The sequence below is a fragment of the Apium graveolens genome, chromosome 2 (assembly GCF_009905375.1).
Source record: "Apium graveolens cultivar Ventura chromosome 2, ASM990537v1, whole genome shotgun sequence".
NCBI classification, from domain to species: domain Eukaryota; kingdom Viridiplantae; phylum Streptophyta; class Magnoliopsida; order Apiales; family Apiaceae; genus Apium; species Apium graveolens.
Genome location: NC_133648.1, coordinates 172,286,097 through 172,295,768, shown reverse-complemented (window position 1 = coordinate 172,295,768; position 9,672 = coordinate 172,286,097). Strand labels below are relative to the sequence as shown.

The window sequence follows — 9,672 nt, the reverse complement described above, 5'->3', positions numbered from 1 at the left end:
TGTGTGTTAACAGATAAGCTCCGATACCAATTGTTAGGTCACACAACACTGTAAAAGGGGGTTGAATACAGTGTTACTACAATCAAATCGATTTTGAACACAAGTAACAGTAAACAGATATATTCAATATGATAGACTCTGTTACAGTGGAACTATTCTCTTTTAGTGATGAACAAATATCACTAAGAGCTGCTAGGTTATAATGTATAATCTTCTCGATAATGATAACACATGTAGTATAAACCCGAAGTCTGTGTTTATATAGTACACAGTTACAAGATAACTTCTAATTGATATGGAATATAATTTTGTCTCCTAAAATATATCAATTAGATATCTTCTACAAGTCTTCCAGTCTTCTTACTCTTTCCATGCATATCTTCTTTTGTTTTAGTCTCGATCTTCTACTGTAAATCAGCTTTCTTCCTTAACTGTAAGTCCTCCCACACTTAAGTTCTGATATGACCTTAAGTTCTGATATTAAGTTCTGACTTCCAGTAAGTCCTGATTCCAGTAAGTCCTGATATGACCTGTTTGCTATAATCTGAAAACTAAACATGAATCATATTAGACATGACATCTCAAATATATCTAACAATGCAACTTATAAGCATTTGAATTAACAATGAGATATTAAGATTACAAAACAGGCTTGCATATATATCATATCAACATGCTCCAATATATCGCAAGATTTGCTAATAGCAATCATGCACTTATCATAAGATAATGCATATACACATATACATCACAATAACAGTATAACGGGTAGAAAATTTGCCTGAGTGTTCTGGGATAGACTTAAGCTTAGAGTGGGTCTGGTAACCTATGAACAACAACATAATCCGGAATTAGACCACGGTCGTTTAAGAAACTAGTCAAAACTCACTCATACCCTAACGATCGCTTATACGCTTAACGATTTGCGTTAATCGCTTGCATACACTCAGCTCCACCAATTTTAATAAATTATACGTTATGAATTTTAAGGCGACTCTTTCGCGAGTACTTTACCAACTGCCTAATCCACCTTACATAATTGTTTCGTGTTTCGATTAATCATTTACGTGTCTCAATTATGGTCTCAAAGTTACTCGAGGTTTCGGGGTTCGCTCGCGAGATGCCATTACTTAAAATGGTCATTTCTCGTAAACCGTAAATTGGATCTAAGTGAACAACATATCAAAACGAAGCTTGAATCATAAACTTTCTAAGCATGGTAATGGTCAATTTATGGCAGTGAGTGTTCGGGTGCAAAAGTCATGCACAAAACAGTCTAAGGAAAATTAGGCATTACGACGGCTATAACTTAGCGATTCCTAAATTTAACCAAATCAATTCAATATAAAACACCACCAATCAACACCATTCCACCATCATTCAACCACAATACAAGATCATTCTTCCATAACTCAAGATCTCAACTTATTCATCTAAACCAAGTCAAAATGTGACCAAGAACTTCAAATCTAACAAGTATCACTCATAACTCCAAAATCAACAAAACCACTTACTAAACAAAGCTCTAAACATGATTACACACCCATTACACTAACCCATCATCTAAACATTAGGAAATCCAAACAAACAAAACTTAAGACTAAGGGTTTGAGAAGTTATACCTTCCTTGGAGAGTGGAGAATCACTTAGGGAGCCTTGAATAACCACTAACTATCTCTACTAAGCTTGGATCTAGAAGAAAACATAAGAAAACACAAAGTTAGTTTCTTGAAAACACTATTCATCAAGAAAGTTGATGAATTGATTAGCTTAGTAAACCTTGGAATCTTGGCTTCAAACTCATAACATAACTAAGTCATGAATTATGGAAGCTAAGGAAATAAACCTCTTAATTTTTGAAGGTGTGTAGCTTGAGTTTTGAAAATTTCTCCTTGCTTTTTCAAGAAGAAGTCGAAGCAAAACAATGGGGGGAAGAAGAGAGAGTTTTCTTGGTTGATTTTGGGATGTGTGAAATGAAATGCTTGGTTGCTTTCCTTTTGGCTTCGCAAATTATTAGCTTTTTACCATGGTAAGTTTTACTTGTCTATAAATCAACCAACAAATCAAAACTCCTTGTCATGCTTATGTCACCATGCTTATGTCATCTTTTAACACATGGCTTCTCCTTATGATGTGATGAAATCATCATCTACTAACATCTATGATTAACCCTTAATTACTTTGCTAATGACCGCTTATCTGTTATACGGTTCCCTTAACTTCCGTTCTCGTTCGTCGTTTGAGGGATCATATCCGGGATCTTATTACTTGGGTTCCCCTAACCTTTCTCAATATTTTATATTCCTTTTATGATCCTCTCTTATAATCCTTGAATTTAAATCCTTTTTATCATGTTACCTTATATTCAATTTTTTCGGTTTCTGGTGGATTTTCGGGAAAAAAACAAAGTGTCCGGATTCGAATTCTAACGACCTTTACATACACTCATTTACTTTATGGAATACTAATACGATCTTAGAATTTCCATAATAGTACTCCTATATAGCGTGGTCTGATAATTTTCCTTAATCAGCATCATCAGCAAAAAGTTACTATTCATCCGTGTTTCAAAAATTCCAAAAATTGGGGTTATTACAGTCTCCCCTCCTTAAAAGGATTTCGTCCCGGAATCAGATAAAAAATGAATATAGATACTTTCTTAGCGGTGCACTTTCTAACTTTCAAGTCAATTTTCCACATTGTGGTTCTACCACCAACTCTGACTAGTTTGATAACCCTTTTCTTAAGCACTTGTCCCTTTTCGATCTATAACCCTTCCTGGTTGCTCCATATAGGTTACGTCTGGTTGCATGTCTATGCGCTCACACGCCCCTATTTTTCTGGAATCCGGATTACACTTCCTTAACATTGATACGTGGAAAACGTTATGAACTTGCTACAGGTGAGGGGGTATGGCTAGCTCATATGCTAACTTACCAATACGTCTTAATATCTCCAAAGGTCCAATAAATTGTGGGCTTAAACTTTCCTTTCTTTCCAACCCTCATCAATTCTTTTCAAGGGAATACTTTTAACAATACAAGGTTCTCTCCTTCATACTCTTTGTCCTTTTGGGCCATACCGGCGTACTCCTCCAGTGGATTTTGGGCTTCTACTAGCCGTCCTCTGATTAGATCTACTATGTCCTTGGTTAATTGGACTACTTTGGACCTGAGCATCTTGCGCTCTCCTACTTCATTCTGATACAAGGGAGATCGGCATCTCTTTTTGTATAGGGCCTCGTGAGGTGACATTCCGACACTGTCATATCATCCATCATCATAAGAAAACTCGATACGTGCTAATTGATCATTCCAAATTCTTTCAAATCTATTGCACAGATTCTCATCATAGCTTCTAGCATTATAGCTTTTTCTTCTCAATACCCACTCTTTTCCAGTTCGTAATCGTTACTATCTTCCGTACCTAATTTTATACTGGTTACACTTTTGCTCGTTAACGTTCTATAACCTTTTAATAATCGCGTCAACCTTAGTATCATGAATGCGTTAGAATCAGAATACCACCGTAATGGTACCACTTCATCTCTAGCTACCTCCATCTTCGAAAGCTTTGTCCTTCATATAGAAGTAAAAGAATTTATTGAGAGATCACTATGATCATGAACACTTGTTACATCGCATAGTTAGTACAGAAGGTGGCCGGCCTTTATTACTTGACAAGCAATTAAACAACATGTGGTATCCTACTAGGCTTCTATCACACATATAGATAGTCATTCGACAATACCCCCCCTGGAAGGGTTGTTCTTCTCAGCTTACACGAAATGAAAAGGAGAGAAAATAACGAATTGAAGAGAATTGTATAAAAAAATACTGCCACAAAATATCTGGCTTGGAATCTACCTCTGAACTATAGAGGTTTGTTATAGGAGAACAAAACATATATATATATATATATATCAACATCAAGTATTATAGTATCTCATTTCACATGCCTAAATATTTTTGCTATTCCGTCCATCATTCTATGGACCTATGTTCTTGCTCGAGCTTATACACAATCACCTTTGAACTCCCTCGACATCGAAAATCGAATCTGGGATTTCATTCTAGACATGATCGTTAATAGAATTATATGCTTGCACCGCAACCTTCCTCGTATAGTAATACGACTCTCTATTGATAAGAAGGAATAAATATTCAATAGGTAGATAATGGACTTAATTAGTCTATCGATGATAACTTATGCATCACCACGACCCGATTAGGGGTACTCAATCTTAACATCAATTACAATACAACTTTCACGGTTTTTATCATCTCATTATTCAAAGAATCGTTGATGCATTACTATAATCCACCACGGACCTATGGTAGTCATTCGTTTTCCATGAAATCTTAATATCTAACCATACAGAGTCCATACCTACCTTATCGAATTCTTCTAAGGAGGTAAGATAATCACCATTCATGATTCATGAAGAACACTCCTGAACTTGACATACATATGACATGAAGCAAATAAAATTACAGAAGAGTTTCAATAAAAGCAATGATAGCAGGTTAATACCATTATTAACCATATGTCTTTTTTAGGAGACATGAAGCTCAAAGGTCCATTTAGTCCTTTCGTAACATGGTCCTAGCTTATCTCAAGATAGGACCTTCTAAGATAGATATCCCGCTCACGGCGATTACATGACTTAAATCATTACCAAACTACTATTACGGTTGAGTATCGCACAATCATCAGAAGGAATGTCAATCTTTCAAACCATAATACAACCTTCACGGCTTTAACCATCATCATTGTATCCCTCTGGCACGAGCGCCTATAATTGCTCTCTTACACTTAGAGTGTCGGCCACCTCATTGGCCTTTTCTGATAGTAATAGTTCTTATAATCAATGTCTTTTGAATGATCTCCAACTAAATTTTCTACCTCATTTCCAATCACTTCTTGTGTGAAAATGTTCTTCCTTAAGCTTTGGTGAGAAAAAAAAATATCACCATTTTTTCATAAGTTATTGCCTCGGTCTTTAGAGGTTAACATTATCACGACTGACTCTCAATCATACTTAAGATGTCTCTTATTTTGGGTCCTTCTTGTTTTCACCAATCTCGACCTTCATTTGGTCGATCTATACTTTCTTATGGTTCAACACGTGCCCACCTGGTATTATTACAATTACGTCATATTTCCTTTATCAAAATTTCTATTCTTCAGAATTTTGATTATTACCTTTCTCCTTGTAAAACCTCTAAGATTATCCTTGAATCGTTCCTCATGTATTCCCTAGATACAGGGAACATCAAAATACCATTTACTAATACTAGAACCATTGTCTATATACTTCTGGAAAAAAAATCTCCACTGATCCTTAAAGGTTGTTGTTACCTTAATCCTTTCCAATTCATATTGTCAAAACTCATATTGTCCCTATTAAGGGTGAAATGCCAACCTTTATGCATTCCCCTAGGGTTCATCTCAAGTTATCGAGGTTCTATCCTCAATTTCACCTTTAAAAAGGTACTTGCATCCTTCCATGGATAAATAAAGTCATATATCTGTTAAGTGGCATTTATGACACTTATTTATGCTCTAATAAGCTTTGAGTTGGTTTATTTGTACTCAAGTTATTTGTGTTTTGACGTGTTTTCAAATGTTTTTGCATTTCAAGCTTTACTTCGTGAATCAGGTGAATTAGCATTGTTTTGATGCTAATATGGTGTTTAGGATGTGTTGGAATAAAAGCTAGAAAGACTGGCTCGAAGCTGCAAGGAATAAAGAAAAGAAAAAAAGAAGTTCTGGCAGAAGGCAGGCACATCCGCGCTGATGTTGCGCGCGGCCATGCCAGGGAACAGAAAATCAGCGTGCCCGCGCTGGTGAAGCGCGCGCCCACGCTGGTGAAGCGCACGGCCACGCTAGGTCGGGAGTTAAAAATCCTGATTCTTGTACAATTCGAATTCTGGACTCCTGGGGTGCATGGACTGCTATATAAACATAACTTAGGTCATTTTTCAAGATATAATTCAAAGTTTTGAAGACATCAAGGAAGGAGAAGACGGAAAGAGATCTTTTCGGCACAATTCAACAAAGGCGAAGACGATCTAGTTTATTCTTGTGAATCATTGTTTGAGTTGTAATTTGGATGCTTGTTTCTTGTTTGTTTGAACCTATATTCTTGTGTGTACTTTGGTTTATTTATTCGTTTAAAGACTACGTTTTCCATATCATGTTTTCATTGGAACCCACATTGGCGATGAGTTCTATTATGGGCTAATCGTTATCGTGGGGTTCTAGCGGATTTATTTATGGATTTCTTTAGTTAATTTATTTGATGCCTTAGTGTGTGGTGATTGTATGATATCCTAGTTATAGTTGTGCTTATTCGTCTTGTGAGCATCGCGAACTTATAAGATAGTGTGTTAATTCTTAATGAAGCGAAAGTGAATTTAAGGATTTAGAACTTACCATGCTAGCATAGGTTCATGTATTCTTATGCATGATTTGTAGGTAATTTTAACCATCTTACTTGCCCTATGTAATCAAGATAGATAACTTGTGCTTAAACCGTTATGTTGTCAAATTCTATAGACATATAGCGTCTCAATATAATTGGTGCCTATTTAGCTTCTATCTCTTTTGTGGATTTCTGGTAGAATGGTACTCGTGCAACGAAAGTTGGCGTTTATCAGTTTCGTGTTGTCTGATTAGTGTCATCATCATTGCATGCTAAGGTTGAGAATAATAAGACTATTGAATAAAGTACTTAATGAAGTTAGAATCCCATGTCTGTCATAAATATTAACTCAGTCCATCTTATTCTCGTAGTTATAATAGTTAGCGTAATTCTTAGTTATAAACATCCTCACTTCGTAATCATCTTAGCATTATATAATAACTATACATTGTTGCTTAGGTGCGTAATTTGGATAGTTAACCAATACAGTCTCTGTGGGATCGAATCTGATTTAGATCTTGTACTACTTGCGAACTCGTATACTTACATGTAATATTAGTGCGTGTTTAGCGACTAACAAATTTTTGGCGCCACTGTCGGGGACTGCAGTGTTAATTACTAGTTTATGTGCTTTCCATCAGTGGTCGTTAAAGTTCTTTGACTTGGACATTGTTACTTATTTGTTTCCTTGTTTTATTTCAGGTGATCTAGCGAGGCTGTATGCATACGCGTTCGCGTACTCGTAAGAGAACACTGGATAAAGCCGAGGAAGAACTTGTCGTAGGGAAGCTTTTGAGGAAGAAAAGAAGGTAGAAGAAGAAGAGAAAGTTGAAGACCCAATTGTAGTAGCTATGGGTGATCAAACAGAGAATTCGAAGGCTTTGATGGACTATTCTAAGCCTAAGAGTAATGACATTCAGTCTAGCATCATTAAACAGCCATCACGGCTAACACTTTTGAGATCAAGTCAAGCACGATCCAGATGATACGAAACTCAATTCAGTTTGGGGGTTCTCCTACCGAAGACCCCAACATGCACATCAGGGATTTCATCGAGATCTACAACACTTTCAAGTTCAATGGTGTGACTGAAGATGCTATCAAGCTGTGAATCTTCCCATTCTCTTTGAGGGACAAAGCTAAGTGCTGGTTACACTCACTACTGGCAGGGTCTATCACAACTTGGGAAGATCTTGCTCAAAAGTTTTTCACTAAATTTTTTCCCATGGCGAAGACTACAGCAATCAGGAATGCTCTTACCCAGTTCGCACAGTAAACTGGAGAATCTCTGTGTGAGGCTTGGGATCGATATAAGGAGATGCTAAGGAAGTGCCTACACCATGACATGCCTGATTGGATGATTATCAACTATTTCTATAATGGATTGGGTCCTACTTCTAGGCCCATGCTTGATACAGCATGAGGAGGAGCCTTGTGGGCTAAGAGCTACGATAAAGCTTATGAACTTATTGAACTGATGGCTGCTAATGAGTACCAGAATCCTTCCCAGAGACTGACTCAGGGAAAAGTTACAGGAATTCTGGTGTTGGATGCAGCAACTGCTATAGCTGCCCAACTTAAGGCTTTGACAATGAAGGTGGACACTTTGGCTAATTATGGAGTTAATCAAATCACTAGTGTCTATGAGCTTTGTGCTGGTGCCCATGAGACTGATCAATGCGCAATTTCGAATAAATCGGCTCAGTTCGTGAGCAACTTCCAGCGGTCACAGCAACCTGTTCCAGCCACCTATCATCCAAACAACCGCAATCATCCTAATTTCAGTTGGAGCAACGCTCAGAATGCGGTTCAACAGCCTTATCATTAGTATTCAGCTAAGCAGTACAATCCCCTGGTTTCCAGCAACCGCAGTATGCACCAAAATAACAACTCCAACTGCAATCAACTAATGAAAAATCTGAATTAGAGGAGTTGAAACTTATGTGCAAGAACTAAGCAGTTTCTATCAAGACCTTGGAAAATCAAATTGGGCAAATTGCCAATGCTTTGCTAAATTGTCAGCCTGGTACACTACCTAGTGACAATGAAGTGCCTGGAAAGAAGGAAGCTAAGGAGCAGGTAAAGGCAATCACTTTAAGGTCTGGAAAGGTTGCTAATCCTGAACAAACTCAAGAGTTGGATGAAAAAGCTAGAGCTGAGAAAGAAGTAGAGTAGCAGGATGACGAAGTGGAACCAAGGAAGACTACTATTGAGCACACTCTTCCTGAGGGTAATACATGGGAGAAACAGATCTATCCTCCACCGCCTTTTCCTAAGAGGCTGCAGAAGAAAAAGCTGGACAAGCAATTCGAGAAGTTTCTGGAGGTGTCCAAGAAACTTCATATCAACATACCTTTCGTTGAGGCTCTCGAGTAGATGCCTAGTTATGCAAAGTTTATGATAGGTATTCTCTCTCGGAAAGTGAAGCTAGATAGAAACTGTCGCTCTCACGGAGGAATGCAGTGTTGTGCTACAGCAGAAGTTTCCTCTGAAGCTTAAGGATCCAGGAAGCTTTACTATTCCATATACTATTGGGAAAGTGTCTTTTGACAGATGCTTATGTGACTTGGGAACTAGAATCAATCTGATGCCTTTGTCAATCTTCAAGCAATTGGACTTACCTGATCCCAAACCAACTTACATGACCTTGCAATTGGCCAACCGTTCTATTACATATTTGAGAGGTATTGTGGAGGATGTCTTGGTCAAGGTGGATAAACTCATCTTCCCCGCTGATTTCGTCATTCTTGATTTCGAGGAGGATAAGAAGATTCACATAATCTTGGGAAGGCCTTTCTTAGCAACTGGCCGAACCTTGATTGATGTGAAGAAGTATGAGCTTACAATGCGAGTGTTGGATCAAGATGTAACTTTCAATGTGTTCAATGCTATGAAATTTCCTACTGATAATGAGGAGTGCTTAAAAGTCGAGTTGGTCGATTCGGTGGTTACATCGGAACTTGATCAATTGCTAAGGTCTGATGCCTTAGAAAAAACCTTATTGGGAAATTCAGATAGCAAAGATGATGAAGAGGATAAGCAATTGCAATATTTGAATGCTTCTCCCTGGAAAAGGAAGATTGATATGCCTTTTGAATCTCTTGGAATTGAGGAATTGAACAAAGCTCCTAAACGCCTCAAGCCTTCCATTGAGGAAGCTCCTACTCTTGAGCTTAAGCCTTTACCTGAATATTTGAGGTATGCTTTTTTAGGTGATGCATCTACTCTTCCTGTCATTATTGCAT

The 9,672-nt window shown here is 37.6% G+C and overlaps 1 non-coding gene across 1 annotated transcript; it reads right to left on the bottom strand.

Moving 5' to 3' along the window:
• Positions 1-7,667: 7,667 nt before the first annotated feature.
• On the bottom strand, positions 7,668-7,774 carry LOC141709182 (small nucleolar RNA R71). The gene has a single exon (XR_012569772.1). It is a non-coding gene; the product is annotated as a small nucleolar RNA R71 (small nucleolar RNA).
• Between the last annotated feature and the right edge of the window lie 1,898 nt (positions 7,775-9,672).